Source organism: Neomonachus schauinslandi, chromosome 5, assembly GCF_002201575.2.
Source record: "Neomonachus schauinslandi chromosome 5, ASM220157v2, whole genome shotgun sequence".
Taxonomy (NCBI): Eukaryota; Metazoa; Chordata; class Mammalia; order Carnivora; family Phocidae; genus Neomonachus; species Neomonachus schauinslandi.
The window spans coordinates 103762306-103779022 of record NC_058407.1 but is presented as its reverse complement, the minus strand read 5'-3'; the positions used below and the strand labels follow the sequence as shown (position 1 = coordinate 103779022).

The 16717-nt window shown below is 42.1% G+C and overlaps 1 protein-coding gene across 1 annotated transcript in view; it reads left to right on the top strand.

Moving 5' to 3' along the window:
* Nucleotides 1–391: 391 nt before the first annotated feature.
* Nucleotides 392–16717, top strand: part of MICAL3 (microtubule associated monooxygenase, calponin and LIM domain containing 3) — a 216241-nt gene continuing 199915 nt past the window's right edge. The window contains exon 1 of the mRNA XM_044915483.1: nt 392–730. The gene's annotated coding sequence lies outside the window, so the exon portion shown is untranslated. The remainder of the gene's footprint in view (nt 731–16717) is intronic.

Genomic DNA, 16717 nt, shown 5'->3' with positions numbered 1-16717 from the left:
TAACAGGGCTCTTGCAACTGCACCCTTCCCCTAGGGAGTCATGCACTAATCTCCATTTAGCAGGATTCCCTAGGGCTAGGGGCCTTAAAACACCGCTGGAATTCCCAAGCCTTAAAATGCTAGTGTGTGTGTGTGTTGAGATAAGGATGGGCAGCGGGGGATGGGGGAAGAATCCCGAAGGAGAAAGGAGGGTTTGGTTTTGGTTTTGGTTTGAAGCTAAAAAACAGACATTCTGGGTAGTACCATTCAGGAACTCCACTTCTCTTAGCTCTCTTGTGGTCAACAGATCCCAGGAGAGTCTATGACGTCATCCCTCATCTGTTACCTTTTCTCTACTGCCTTCCCCAGCCACTGTCAAGTCGCCTGCTCCTGGTCACCATAGCAACCGTGACGAGCCAGCATCCAGCTCTGCTGCACTGACTTCTCCAACCCCAGCTGAGATGCAGCAGTGAGGACAAGAAGCGAGAGGCAGACACCCAGGATCTCATTCCTTCCTTGTTGCCTCGACTGTGAATCCCTGGACCCTGGGATTGCAGAGAAGGGACAAGGGGGAGAAACGGATGTACCGTGGAGCCCCCCCCATGCTAGCCTCCGGTGGGGGTCCAGCGGGAAGGGGGAGTGTGCAGCACTAAAGATGTGTACAGCCATAGCAGCCGCACCTGTATGCTGAGGACCATGGAGAGCCAGCACTTATTATGTATTGAGGAGATGCCCTTTGAAGCCCTAATCGGTGAGTACCATCAAGTCTTCCTTTGGGGGGAAAATCTCCCAAATGACAAGGTTATATGTCTTGATTACTGCCTTAAAAAAAAAAAATCACATCTTTAAATTGCTTGTGATTGGGAAGTATTTTCCCTTCTGACATCTTTGGATTTCTTGGAATTATTATTTCTGCTCTCTTTAAAGGCACTACTCCCTTAACCAGTGGGAGTTACACTCCAGTCTGTGTCTCCATTACCACACAACACCCCACTGGTGCGGATACCAAGCATCACAAATAAACACTCCAAAGCCTATCAGAGAAGCAGTAGGGCTCAGTTTCCCAGCACCTTCATCCCATTTGCTTTGCGTTCCTATCCTACAATCAAAGAAATAAGGTTCCCAGGCAAACCAGTGGCATGCCAGATGTCAGAGGAATGCCAGGAAGTCCTTGTCGAAGCCGCGTCCTTTCTGGTGAGCTCAAGGAAATGAATCCATTACCTCAGCCAAAAGAATCAATTGTTACTCGAGGAGAGAAATCCACTTCATTCCAGTAGAGGGCGCTAGCGCTTGCCTGCACAGCCCAAAGGCGAAATAGGCGCACACACACGCATGTACTGGGAAGCTGCGGGGGATGCAGCACACTCCTTCTCTTGGAGATTTTTAACAAAAGGATGGTCAAGTTCATTCCTTCCTGGAAGCAAAGGGAAGTGCCAGATGGCTTCTAGGGGACTGCATCTTGTTTTAGAATCGAATGATTACGATTCCATGGCAAAATACTTTCTACTAAGTCCTTTCCTTGCCAGACAATCCTTCTCATTCCTCTCCAACACCCCCCCACCTCCAAAAAAAGCTTTCTTATTGGTCTTGCACTGTGATCAACTACTTAGAATTTTCATTGTTATTAAGATTCCCTTCAAGGGAAAGGTGAAATCTTGTTAAAAGATAAACAGAAGGCAGAACTGTTGGGTCTCTGCAGTACTATTCAGTGGTTCTCAGCCCTGGCTGCATGTTGGAACACCTGGGGAACTTTTAAAAAATACTGATGCCTGGGTCCCATCCCCAGAGACTCTGACTTAATTGGTCTGGGACACAGCCTAAGCAGTGTTTTTTAAAGGCTCCCAGGTGATCCTAATGAACTAAGTTTGCAATCCACCATTCCAGTCGATATTAGGATGACATTTTTCCAGTTGACCTTGATAATTAAACTAAGCCTCTCAAATAAGCTACTGCTGTAAGGCAAGGTAAATAACTGTTGTGAATGCCTAGAAGCTACTAGCTAAGACAGACAGCAGGGATCCAGCTGCTCAGAGGCTCAGGATGAAGGTGATGTTTCAGAGGAGGGAGGGAGCAAGCATCTCTCTCAAAATAGGTTCTCTCACTAAATGAGATTTTTTTTTTTTATTTTATTTATTCATCGACAGAGAGAGAGGGAACACAAGCAGGGCGAGTGGGAGAGGGAGAAGCAGGCTTCCTGCTGAGCAGGGAGCCCAACGTGGGGCTCGATCCCAGGACCCTGGGATCATGACCTGAGCTGAAGGCAGATGCCTAACGACTGAGCCACCCAGGTGCCCCTAAATGAGATGTTCTGATTTATATTCCAGGGCAAGGGGGAAAAGAGACGTGTGCCTTTACAAGTCTGTAGGGTGAAAGCCAGGGCTCCCTGTAGATTTATAAACGTCTGTTGGTACTAACCAGGGTCACGTGTAAATCTTCCACCCACTGCAAGGAGAATGGACGTAGAAAAAGAGGAGGGGTTAAGAATGCAGTGGTCACGGGCGCCTGGGTGGCTCAGATGGTTAAGTGTCTGCCTTCGGCTCAGGTCATGATCCCAGGGTCCTGGGATCGAGTCCCGCATCGGGCTCCCTGCTCCTTGGGAGCCTGCTTCTCCCTCTGCCTCTCTCTCTCTCTCTGTCTCTCATGAATAAATAAATAAATAAATCTTAAAAAAAAAAAAAAGAATGCAGTGGTCACTCTAAAGAAGGGACAAGCAACGATAAGATCACCTAAGAATTATAAAGTGTTATCCTTCTCAGGCTGAAAACCCTTCCAAATGGCTTGAACTCCTCCTAAGCTTGAGGGGAATCCTAAATCTTAGGTTCCCTGAAAATTCAGGCACCAGGGTAAGCTCGTCCCTACAAGCACTCTTGCAGACTGGAGGGCACACCTTGTGGGAGGTTCTTCCAGTGCTCACACTGTAATGTTATCCCGTGAATATTCATTCAGGAGTGCTGTGAAGCAGGTGGGGGGCAGAAACTACACAGCAATACCTAAGGTCCTCAAGACGATGAGGTAAGGCCTCAAAACTCTGGGCATGAGAAGTTCAAATTTTTAAATACATTATTCAGTATCATCTACCAGCCTGGAGTAAGAAATTCACCCGTCCCAGCTGTCTTTTGCTCGGGCTTTAATTTTGGTTAGAGAAATGGGTACGCCCTCCTTGAGGAACAGGTATGAAAGCATTGTATCTTCTGAAACCCTCAGCAAGCCTCAGTCATTCACCAAATAAAAAGGCAAGAGAATTCGGGTTCTGTTTAAAGATCATACAAGCTACCCGATGTGGATCAAAAGCCTTATGTGCCAGGGCCACTGAGGGAGTAACCAGGAGGTATTTCCTGACCACAGAACGACCACAACTCCCCCACACTGCTACATGGGATTATTCGTATTCCTGCATTCTCAGGCTCTGACCTAGACAAGTCCTTCCCTGGTACCTCTCTCCCAGCAATCCAAGACAGTTGTAACAACCTCCACCCTGCCCTTTAGTCATTGTTTTCCTAGTCTGTGCATAGCCGCACACACAACACTATTTTGTCTCCTTCTGGAGCCCACCAGGCCCCCTGAGACAGTGCCTTCACTTACCCGCCATGGGCCTCCCCCAGGCTTTCCCCAGCATTCACTTGGAAAATCCGGCCATAGGCATGCTTCACCTTGCCTGCTCTTAGCGCTCTCAGCTGAACTGGAGCTGCTTTCTTCTAATTCCACGTGAAGGATGGCTTCCAGCGGCTTCTGCTACCTCAAACCCAAAGGCCCTCTCCCGACAGGCCACCTCAGAGCTGATCCACCTCACAGGGCAGGCCAGGCCAACCCTGTGAAGGCTCCCAGTCCACTAGATGGTTACACTGTTCAAGAGCAAAACCATGTCTCATCTCTCTCTGCCCCTCCCTGCCATGACCACCAATATCTAGTCTCTGAAAAGAGGCAGTTTACTTCACAGGCCCTGGAAGAAAATGTCCAATTGACCCGACTTACTTCATTTATATCCGTTCATCTTCAGATGTCATCCAAGCTCAGAGTGGGAATACTTAACAGGATTGTGATGCATTAATAAAATCCTATTTTATATTTTTTCAGGCTCATCCATGGGTCATGAAATCAGTTTGGTGGGTCATGACCAGCATTTTAAGAAGAAAACTAAATAGAATAAAAAATATCAGAGTGGGTCCTCTGCAGTGAGGGGAAGCTTTGTTCCTTAAAACTTGTGTTTCAGTTTTATCTCTGTATATTTGTGTGCACTGAGTCATGATGCAAAATACATTTCTTACCGTGGGTCACAATCAAGAAAGTTTTAAAGTCTTTGCCTTATTGCAAACACTGGCAAAAACTAAAGTCGAATCAAAATTAAATATTAAAAAGTTGAATTCTAGGAAAGCTAACAAAAAATAGAATTCACTACATTGTATATCTGTGGATTACTTTGAATCAATAAAGAATCCATGGGGGGACTGTTAATTCAAATTCAAATTTAAAATTTCTGACACATGAAAAATGAATAGAGTGGGGGAAATATTTGCATTATATAATACAGATTAAAAGTTCATGTCCTTTGGGCGCCTGGGGGGCTCAGTCATTAAGCGTTTGCCTTCGGCTCAGGTCATGATCCCAGCGTCCTGGGATCGAGCCCTGCATCGGGCTCCCTGCTCCGCAGGAAGCCTGCTTCTCCCTCTCCCACTCCCCCTGCTTGTTGTGTTCCCTCTCTTGCTGTCTCTCTCTCTGCTGAAAAATAAATAAAATCTTTAAAAAAAAGTTCATGTCCTTTAAACAAAGAATTCATTTCAGAAAAGGAGAGAGATGGGGTGTTGAAAAGGGAGAAGTAGAGTTAAGCATTGACTTGGGCTATTTGAAGGCTTATTTCTAGAAGGCCTTTTTATCCCAGGTGTTTCAATACAAGAAAGTGAGTGAGTTACAACTTCTGTTCTTCCTACGCTGAATTGCTCTTTTGAGATTGAACAAAACCTTTTTTTTTTAAAGATTTTATTTATTCATTCATGAGAGACAGAGAGACAGAGAGGCAGAGGGAGAAGCAGGCTCCCAAGGAGCAGGGAGCCCGATGTGGGACTCGATCCCAGGACCCTGAGATCATGACCTGAGCCGAAGGCAGATGCTTAACCATCTGAGCCACCCAGGCGCCCCTGAACAAAACCTTTAATAAAGTATTTTGAATACTACAAAACAAACCCTTCGGAGTTAAAAAAAAAAAAACACATTAGAATTCCATGCATAGCTATATACTGTTATGATTCCATTTACATGACATTCTGGAAAAGACAAAAAAAAATAAGGTTAGCAATTGCCAGGAAATGGAGATGTGGGGGAGAAGTTGACTACAAAGGGGAACAAGGAGAGTTTGGGGATAATAGAGCTGTTTTATAATGGCATATATTTGTTAAAAGCCAGAACTATACACTAAAAAGAGTAAATTTTTAATATGTAAATTATATCTCCATAAACCTGACTGGGGGGAAAAAAACTCCATGGGTAAATTCAGGGTCCATAAAAAGAAATTCACTCACCTGAGGAAGTAAATGAGCAAACAAACACATAGATATGTATTTATTTTGACAGCTATCAGAAGTGCAAATTATAACACTGTTTTAACAGTGTTTAAATTTTTTTAACATTTTAACTTTTTTAACTTTTTTTTTTTAACATTTTAACTGTTTAAAACAGTGATACTGTTTTACTTTTTGCTAATGATTAACAAATTTTAAAAACTGGGGCACCTGGATGGCTCAGTCAGTTAAAGGTCTGCCTTCAGCTCAGGTCATGATCCTGGAGTCCCTGGATTAAGCGCCACGCTGGGCTCCCAGCTCAGCTGGGAGTCTGCTTCTCCCTCTCCCTCTGCTCCTCCTCCCCACTCATGTCCCCTCTCTCTCTCGCTCGCTCACTCTCAAATAAATAAATAAATAATCTTAAAAAAATAACATAATGTTGTTGAGGGGGCAATAAAATTGCATTGCTTATTGTGGGCTGCAATGTAAATTGGTAAAATTTGGAGGGAATGCAAGATGATAGTATATAGGAAAAGTCCTAAAAGTACTGTATCCTGGAATTTTTCTCAATACAGTTTTTTAATAAAGATTTTAAAATTTCCAAATGCATGAAAGATATCCTCTAGTATGTTACCTATAATAGAAAAAAATAGAAATAGCTGAAATGCCCAACATTGGAGGAATAGTGAAAAAAATTGTGGTACATCACACAATGGAATATTTTACATTCATAACAAAAGCTTAAATCCAGAGACAAGTAGAAACATGGAAAATATTTATGATTAAATGGACAACAAAATATAAAATAGCAAGCATACCATGTTTGTAACTTTAAATAATCTGTGTGTACCTGGAAGACAAAAATCCTCACATGCAGTTGTTGTGCTAAAGTGATGTATTATAGATGATTTTTAAGTTTTAAAAATTCATTTGCTCTTATATAGAGCGAATAATAAAGAACTCTCAATACCTTCAAGATTGAAAGAAATGAATGTGGGGAAGAAAAGAAATCCCAGAGATTATCATATTACAATGTAGAATGTTGTTTTCTTGGCCCTAGAAACCAGAGAAATCATGAGACTCATAATTATATATATATATATTTTTAAAGATTTTATTTATTTATTTGAGACAGAGAGAATGAGAGACAGAGAGCATGAGAGGGAAGAGGGTCAGAGGGAGAAGCAGACTCCCTGCCGAGCAGGGAGCCCGATGCGGGACTCGATCCCGGGACTCCGGGATCATGACCTGAGCTGAAGGCAGTCGCTCAACCAACTGAGCCACCCAGGCGCCCGAGAGTCATAATTATATTGAATAAGTTCAAGCTGTATGGATTTTTGTTCATTCTTGTTATTAGCTAATGTCAGTTTTGGTAAATTCCTTCCTTATGGCAAGCAGTTTGTAAATATCTGTTAACTAACTGGCTAATTAGGTCTTTTAGTTGTTTTCCACAATCTCAATCCTAGAAAAACCTGAATATATCTCTGAAGAAGCATCAGAAATCTTAGTACAAATAACACTTTCTCCTTATCTGTATATCGTAAGAGGACTTTAATTTTTCTAGCATAGGGAACACATCTTTGGGACTCCCCCCCATTAAAATAATTATAAGATCACTTTAAGGAGTGTTTGGCTGGTTCAGTTGGTAGAGCATGCAAGTCTTGATCTTGGGGTTGTGAGTTCGAGCCCCACGTTGGGTGTAGAGATTACTTAAAAAAATTAAAAAGAATTATAAGCTGATTTTAAGTAGGTTACAGCTCTGAAGAGAAAGACAAGGTGTGGCACGGACAGAGTTCTGGAGAAATTTTCTTAGAAATTTGCCTAATGTAGATGTTTAAATGATGAAGCTGTTTTATTTGAGGTGGGAAGGAGAGTGGGGGCAAAAAGAAAACCAACAACTTAGAAAACCTGCTCTTTCGGGGCGCCTGGGTGGTTCAGTCGGTTAAGCGTCTGCCTTTGGCTAGGGTTGTGATCCTGGGGTCCTGGGATGGAGTCCCACATCAAGTCCAGCATTGGGCTCCAAGCGGGGAGTCTGCTTCTCCCTCTGCCCCTCCCCCTGCTCAAGCTTTCGCGCTCTCTTTCAAATAAATAAATAAAATCTTAAAAAAAAAAAAAAGAAAGGGGCGGCTGGGTGGCTCAGATGGTTAAGCATCTGCCTTCGGCTTGGGTCATGATCCCAGGGTCCTGGGATCGAGCCCTGCATTAGGGTCTCTGCTTGGGGGGGGGGCCTGCTTCTCCCTCTCCCTCTGCTATTCCCCCTGCTTGTGCTCTCTCGCTCTCTCTGTCAAATAAATAAAATGTTTAAAAAAAGAAAGGAAGAAAGAAAGAAAACAAGCCTGCTCTTTCTCTTCTAGGCTCTAGCATTTTCAGACCAAATGGCCTAGTATATCATTTCTGCATCCCCACCTTAAACTTTGGTTTGCTATGTAACCTGAAGATAGACATTTAGTGTCTCTGTGCCTCATTTCCATCATCCTTAAGGGGAATGAAAATTTTTGTCTCTTCCTTTTCCAAAGGCAGGTTGGGTGGAAAATTTAGATTGCATGCATATTTATGTACCCCTTCTGCTCTTTTTCCTAAGGGTGTCTGCATTTTCTGATAAGCCTTCCACAGACAGGACATCAGGACACAGGTGGAGGATAGAGATATGAGGGAAACCTCCATAAACAAAACTCTGTGTGTGTGTGTGTGTGTGAAAGGGAAGGAGGGAGGGAGAGAGAGATTGTACTTGAGTCAAGTCAGAAGCAATAATCTTTGGACTAAACAAGGAATCAACTTGTTGAATTAACTCTACAGAGATAATAATTTTCATTTTTAGGGAAAGAACATTAGTATGTGTTAAGCACATACTCCAGGCCACTGCTTTCATGTACATTATTTCCATCAACCCTCAACAACTCTGTGAAATGAGCATTATTTTTCCCATTTTTCTAATTTAGAGGGAATTGTTGCAATTCAGAGACATTAATATAACCAGGGTTTTATGCAGAAAAGTGGGGATTTGAGCTCATTTTGCTCTCATAACAAAACCTACACTCTTATGTCTCCATGTCAGACAGACGTGGGTTAAGATTCTGAGTATGGGTGGCACTCATTAGCTGTGTGACCTTGGGCAAGTTTTTTAACATCTCTGAAGTTCAATTACCTTATATTAAAATAGGAATAATATTGACACAAATGAGTTTCTTAAGAAGGTTAGCTCATACCTTTGGGGTTTTTTTATTGTTGCAAACAACAGAGATAGACTTTAGAGCTAACTTTGGGGAACAGTGGAAGAAATTTATTGGAAGAAGATGAATTAGCTAATATAATTGAATGAAAAGTATATTACCAAATCTTGTAAAGGAGGAGGACCAGGGCAGCTAAGGGGATCTAGAGAGTAGAGAGAGAACCAGTTTCCTTCTTCAGGATATTCACAACAGGATGTATCATCTTAGGTTATTTTCAGTTCTTGTGTCTTTCTGTTTAAACACTGAAATTCTAGGAAGAGAAGTCAGCCTGGCCTTGGCTGGGCCGGATGCTGTCTGCCTCACAGGTGGAGAACAAGATGCCTTGGCTGACATGCCCACAGGCCTGCATGCAGCTGGGAAAGCCAGTCCCCACAGAAGGTGTAGGTGCTGTTCCCCAGCGAGAGGGCCTGGGTGCTGAGCAGGCACAAGTCGGTGATATCCACCACCGAACTGATACATCGAGCATCCCAAGGCCCGGCACAAACGAACAGCTCTCTGTGAATGCTTGCTGCTGGTGTTCCCACATCACTTTCTGTAAGACAGCAGTTCCAGATCAGCAAATAGCGGTGTAATAGTACATCTTGGAATCCTACCTCAGTGTTCTCTGTATGTGTGCTATGTTATGCTACACGTAGAAGATGGTGTCTGACCAGTACCCTGGGGTGAACTGGCAAGGTGCTCCTGCGGGAGGAGGCTGCATGGGAGGCTCTGGCCACTGCTGGTCCTACCGGGCAGCCGTGAGAGCTGAGGGTGTCACTGTGTGGCACGCGTTAGTGACACACCAGTAGCCAAGCTCAAGCTTATATAATAGAGCTTTCAGACTACCTGCCATTACCTAGTCTCAACTCAGCTTGCACCCACTTTCCTCCTCCCAAATTTTTAATGAGGCTTGCCAGTAGGCAGGCAGGAGGTGAAGTCAATAGTGGTGACCCTCAGCCATCTTCTGTCCCCACTCCTTCCTTAGGGCTTTCACTGTCAGGAATTCAAGATTTGCAGAAAATGAAAGTAACTTCTCTTCTAGATAAGGTTAGGGCTATCTGGCCCAAGGGGCCTAAACTGTCTTAGAGATTATATTTTGCTGAAGCCAATGATTTTGCCATGATATACTCTCTGAGGCATGCTGCAGCTCTATTTGCATGCTGCAGATAGGCTGGGTTTCCAAGCAGGATGAAACATTGGCAGTACTGAAGACGGGTGATCATGGAATTGGCCAGAGGACTCAAAGACCATGTAAAGTCAAAAACATGTGGATGCTCTTCTCATTCCTTTTCTCTTTTTTTTTGGTGGTGGTGGGGCTGTTGTTTTTATTTTTTCATTACAAAAGTATGTTCCATAGTCCATTCTTTCCCAAAATGAAAAAGCACAAATAAGCAAAAAGAAGAGAAGCTCATACCCTACCCATCCCTCTCTTCACCTAGATGTTAACATGTTAATATTTATCCTTTCAAATTTCCTTTCTTTTTAACCCTCCAATCTACCGCACCCCCGCCCCATAGGCAGTGAGGTGCTTCTGAAAAGCTCTGGCAAAGGCTGGGGGCGGGGGCAGTGTCTCTGCTTCTTCTCATCATGTAGGCGCTGGCAAAAGGGGGAAAGGAGCCTCACCTCTTGGAATGCCTTTTTCTATTCCTCTCTTTTGAGAGACCACTCAAATAACCCTGCCTCCCTAAGACTTTCCCTGATCTCTTAGATGGAAACCTTCGCAGTATCACAAGATAGCACTTTCCACCAAGACCCTTTTCTATCTCTCACTTTTCCTGCTCTTTTGTCAGCAACTTGAGGTCAGACCCTATGTCTACTTGATCTCAGAATGCTCTCAGCACCAACAAGTACTTTGCCCATAACAGGCACCCATGATGACTGAATGAAAAAGAATCAGAGGCTTCAATCATACAGAACTTCAATGATCTCAAGTGGGAGCAAAGAGGACTTGGGATCCTGTATATGCCTTCAGCAGGCACTGGACAAAGGAAGGTTCGACATCTTTTCCGTCTCTGTAAAAGGCTGATCCAGTTTGGATGTGTTCTCTTAAATCTAAAAATACCAGTTTGTATACCAGCAGTTTCAAGTTTGTTGGTTCCATTCTGAGACTTTCTCAGGGCATCTTCTATCATTATTCCACTTCCTAAATGAGCAGTATCATATGGTATCTCCCCTCTTCTCTCTTTTTCTCACTTCCTTTTTCTCTGTTCTTTTCTCTTTCACAAATTGAAAAGAGCTATGTAAAATAAGTCATATTCAAATATAACCCAGTTGGACTGAACTTGACCTTTATCTTATGGAATATTGTAACTGATGTTTTTATTTTTAAGGGCAATGTGAGCAGTAGAGGAAGGTAGAATTGTAAAGGCACCTTCTTTTCCTCCTCACTACAAAAGGAACCAATCACAAGGGTGAATTTGTTTTAGTTCTGTAGATATGTAACATTTAGTCCTGTCTGATAGTGGGCACATAAACTAAGGCCTGTGTTCAAAAAAAAGTCTTGCAGGACAGATATATATATATATCCGTGTATATATATATGTCCGTGTGTGTGTGTGTATACATATCTGTGTATGTGTGTGTGTGTGTATATATATATATATATATATACATTTAGATTTTTGGTAAATTTTTCTTAGATGTGGCTGCATATGAAGAAATAAGTCCAGAAAAATCCTGTTAGCAATATTTGCTGTGTTTCTAGAGACTTTTGAGAACTTGGTCTGAGTTGGATTAGGGAAGAGTCTTCTCACATTAGGACTCTAGGAAACTCTATTTTGATGATGATTACAATGTGGTAATCATAGACGTTATTTTGCAGCAACTTCGGTGATTAGAGATTTCTTCTATAGATTATGTTGGCTTTAGTTTGCTTATACTTAGAATTTCTGACTGTAGAATGTACATACCAATGAGTTGGGCAAACACTTAATTTTTTGATATTGTATTATGGAAAATTGATGCAAAAATAGATTTGCAATTTTTTCAAGTTGCATTTAAGCTTCTTCTGGCATGGTGAAACTTGCAAATCGAGAATGTTAGACAGATTTAATTAGTTAAAAGATTTCTAACCTTTTTTAACCTCACTATGAAATGTTAGCCTAGGGATAAACCCCAGAACCAAGGATATCTTCCAGCATCCCAATCCACAATTTCCTTACCTTTTCTCCAGAACACCGGGTTGTCTCAAACCAGTCTTTGGTATAGAAGAGGAGAGGATCAAGGACATCAAGCTTTTCATATCCTCATGTCTTCATAGGTCCATATGACAATGCATGTAGCCCAGGAATCAAAATTGTACCAAACCATCCTCTTCTTCCCTCTTGACTCTCTTATCCTATAGATAGAGAAGAGAGGATTCTGAGCCTGTCCAAGGCATCCTAGGAGACTTTAGCCTACACATAGCTTGGGATTTCCCTGGAGGTACCTTAAAGGTGAACACCTCCAGGAGTCATGATGAACTGAACTAGTAGTAGTAATGGGTGTGATATTTGGAATGCTTGGACTGAGTTCCTTTTTGGACCACAGATTCCATCCACAGCCAATGTTTCAGCCAGCATTTTTTGCTTTGCCAGTGACAGAAAGCTGACAAAATCTGATTTAAGTTAAAAAGTGGGGAGTATTTATTGTTTCATATAACTGGCTTCCCATGAAATTTGATTCAGGGCTCACAGACATGACCAGATCCAGCTTTGCCTCTCTCCGTTTCTCAACTCCACTCCTTCAGGTTTGCTCCTCTCAGAGGCAAAGTCTACCTCATGGCCGCAGAGGGCTGCCAGCAGCTTCCAGAGCTACCTGCATCCCACTTCAAGTCCAGAGAAGCGTTGTGATCAATTCCAGGCAAACTACACTGAGAATGGGACAGGGGTAAATTCTTCCATGGGAAATAAGGCTGTTGATGACCGGAGAAAAGGACTTCATGTAGAGGCAACCACAAAACAAAGGCAAAGCCAAGGGACAAGAAGGCTAAGCAGGAGCTGAGAGTCATGCTGAGTGGCTCAGCGAGCCGCTCAAGACTGGAGGATGGGCTGCCGGCTTGGCCCATCTTGGATTTGTCCCCATCACAGAATTGGGTATTGTTGAAGAAACGCAAATGGATTTTAATAGTAGCGAGTACTAATTGGTGACTGATACCCTTTTAAAGCTGAAAAAATTTTTGTGCATGGACTTGTTACCCATTTCAAAGTTATAACGTATAGATTTATGTGTTGTTTTGAGCCTTCTGTTCCACTACCTTTTTAATTGGTTCAGGTAAAATGACCCTGAGTTTGTCTGGGCACTGATCATTTGAGCAGATTCTACTCTGATTTTTCTATCATTTTTTCAGGGATTTGGGAGAAGGGTAGTTAAATGGAGGAAAAGGGAAACACTCATTTTGCTATTTGATTTCAGGGCACTTGGAAGGAAAAATACCTATTTACCACTTTGATAGATAAAAAATACTCTCTAATAATTAAAACAACGAGATGTTTTTCATCTGCCAAATTGACAAGGATTACAAAAGAAGAGTAATGCCCAGGATTGGTGAGGGTTCAGAGAAATAGCCCTTTCATACCCTGCTGGTGGGAAAGTAACTGGTGTAAACTTCCTGAAAGACAACTTGACAATATATATGAAACATTTTAAAAATGTGCATGACCTTGGACCAGGAATTGTATTTCTAGAAATACTAGGAAATAATCATAAGCATATATAAACATTTATATATATGGATAATCCTTGAAGTTACATATAATAATGGAAAATTGGAAATAACCTTAATGACTAAAAAGAAAATCTTGGTTAAGTAACTTAAAGTATAGCCACTTAAAGTGCAGCCACTTAAAGTCATGTATTAGAATAAATTTATTGGCATGGGAAAATTTCTAGTCTATTGTTATGAGAAAGTAGACTGCAGAGCAGTTTGATCAAATTGTGTTTAAAAGTTACATACAAAAAAGACAAACACACATACACAAAGAAAATACAAGAAAAATACATGAAAATAGTAACAGTGATATGCTGTTAAGGGTAATGAGTAATTTTAATTTTTTATACTTTTCTGTATTAAAAAATTTTAAACAATTAACATGTATTACTTTTGAAATCAGAAAAATTTTTTCTTTTTTTAAAAGATTTATTTATTTTAATTTTTAAAAAATTATTTTTATCAACATATAATGTATTATTTGTTTCAGGGGTACAGATCTGTGATTCATCAGTCTTACACAATTCACAGCACTCACCATAGCACATACCCTCCCCAGTGTTCATCACCCACCCACCCCATCCCTCCCACTCCAGGAACCGTCAGTTTGTTTCCTGAGATTAAGAGTCTCTTATGGTTTGTCTCCCTCTCTGGTTTCATCTTGTTTCATTTTTTCCTCTCTTCCCCTATGATCCTCTGCCTTGTTTCTCAAATTCCACATATCAATGAGATCATATGATAATTGTCCTTTTCTGATTGACTTATTTCGCTTAGCATACCTTCTAGTTCTATCCATTTTGTTGCGAATGGCAAGATTTCATTTTTTGATGGCTGCATAATATTCCATTGTATATATATTTGCACATCTTCTTTATCCATTCATCTGCTGATGGACATCTGGGCTCTTTCCATAGTTTGGCTATTGTGGACATTGCTGCTATAAACATTGGGATGCAGGTACAGAATACACCATAATTCTTTTAATGGCCAAATTATGGATTGATATTATTCCCCCATTGTTTGGTACATGTCCAGTTATTTCTGGATACCTTCCATTTTCCCACCTTCCTCCCCAATACATATGCCCATCTCCCCCACCCTACCCTCTCCCAGAAGTCAGCCCAGTGCTCTTCCTCCTACTCTAGAGGACAGGCTTTCCAACATGAGCTTGCACTTAGACTGGGGATGGAATCCTGTCACACACTTTTTTTTTTTTTTTTAAGCTTTTATTTATTTATTTGACAGAGAGAGAGGGAACACAAGCAGAGGGAGTGGGAGAGGGAGAAGCAGGCTTCCCGCTGAGCAGGGAGCCTGATGCGGGGCTCGATCCCAGGACTCTGGGATCATGACCTGAGACAAAGGCAGACGCTTAACAACTGAGCCACCCAGTCACCCCTGTCACACACTTTTTGAGGAGTTCAGTTTGATCCATCCCTCACCAAGTGGATCTGATGTTTATCACCCTCTCCACTCAGTGAGTACAGGCTTTGTGTGTGATCCATCAGGATAACCCCACACGACCTGACAGTCCTTTGCTCATAGTAGGTGCCCACTATGATGTTAGAGTGCATAAATGAAACACTTAGATAAACAGAGGCATTTTCGAGCTCTCTGGGGATAAGAAAAGACAGGAGAGCAGTGGGAGTGAAAATTAACTGGACTGACTAGTTCTGGGCCAGGCAAAGAGCGAGTCAGAAGTATTGGCTTCGGAATTACCATGCTTAGGCTTCTTAATCGGCATTAAAAGTTTGCTGGCTCCCACATGATTTTGCCAGCCTGTCTACCCCTATGAGGATTTCTGCAGTTTAAAAAGAATGAGATCATTAGCCCAGCTTATATTTTCAGGGCTGTGTTACAAGTGTCAGTGGAGCAGGATACTTGACCGAATAGCAGCTAGGAAACTTCCCTGAGTCCGTGAACAGCAGACCAGCGCATGGAAATCCCTTCCTCAGGGGCAGGGGGCTGATTCTATCTCCAGGTACTTTAGGTGGTGGGCGGGGGGGGGGGGGGGGAAAGCAATTTTTGTTGCCCTTTGCTATTGAATTTACCAGGTGTGTCAAAGGCATAATCTCAGAGACAGAATATAAACAAGAAGCCAGTAGAAAGAAATGCAGAGTGCTTCTCACTCTTTGTAGAAGCCCTCCTTGACTTGTTTTCTGTGCACTGTCAGCGCTGGTGCCATTCTCCCTGGATTCCACGGTGGGGGTTTTGCAGTTATTTGTTCCCATGTTGCTTATAATTGTTCTGTACTGGTTATATGTGAAAAGACTGTGTTCACTCAGGGAGCAGGGATTTCAGTGGGAAAAATGGACGACTTGGAAAACCAGACTTCATTATTTACCAGCCTTGTTACCATAACTAAACTGGTCAGCCTTTCTGAGCTGTAGTTTTCTTCCTCACTGCAGACAAACTGCTCCTAACCTTCCTAACATGGTTATTTTGAGGCTGAAATGATATTATAGGTATAGACATGCAAAAAATGATATAAGTGTATGATATTATCTTTTGTATGGAATGCTGTAGGTTCTTAAGAAATAGGAGATAGTATTGCACTATGGGTTTGTGAAGATAGAAACCACAGTTAGACCTCAACTGTGTGTACATGGGCAAATCAGCTTCCCTAAGGCTCACTTTCTCTCCATAAAACAGGAATAATAATAGTACTTCATAGAGTTCATGTGATGGTGAAATGAAATGATACATGCAGAGCACTTCCCAATAGTACTGAGCACATAGTAAGCATTTAATGAATGTAAGCATTTACAGCTGCTGATGCTGCTGTAAATGAATGAGGTAACTATATTAATAAAAATGGCATATTGGGGCAGAAACTCAGGGTTATGGCACTGAGTAGAAATGGGAGCTCTATAAGTTAGCAGCTTCTGTTAATCAACCTGGGGAGACTTCATGGAGAAACTGGACTTTCTAGAACTCACTGAATAATAGTTGGAAGATGAACTGGGGTGTGTGTGTGGGAGTGGAGCAATTAGAAAGGTATCCCCAACACCTCATATAATTTGAAAGAAGGCTGAGTGGATGTAGGGTAAGCAGATGATGGAAGGTTGAAAAGTTCTGAAAAATAAAGGTGGAGTTGGTCTGAAGTTTGGTGGCCAAAAGATAGGCCTAGCTGCTGGTATAAAGCTCTAAAATAGAGCAGACTAGGCCCCCAAGGGATGTTTTCAAAGTCTTGAATTTGACATGTGTGTCTAAAAGCATAAGTGGCCATGAATAGTGAATGGTATGCCAGATACTTCAGAAAGTACTTCAGCGACTCTAATGAGGACTGCCCAGCGAGCTTTGTTGCTAAAGGCAGGGATTCTGGAGGTTCAACAGGTGTAGTAATCATGAAT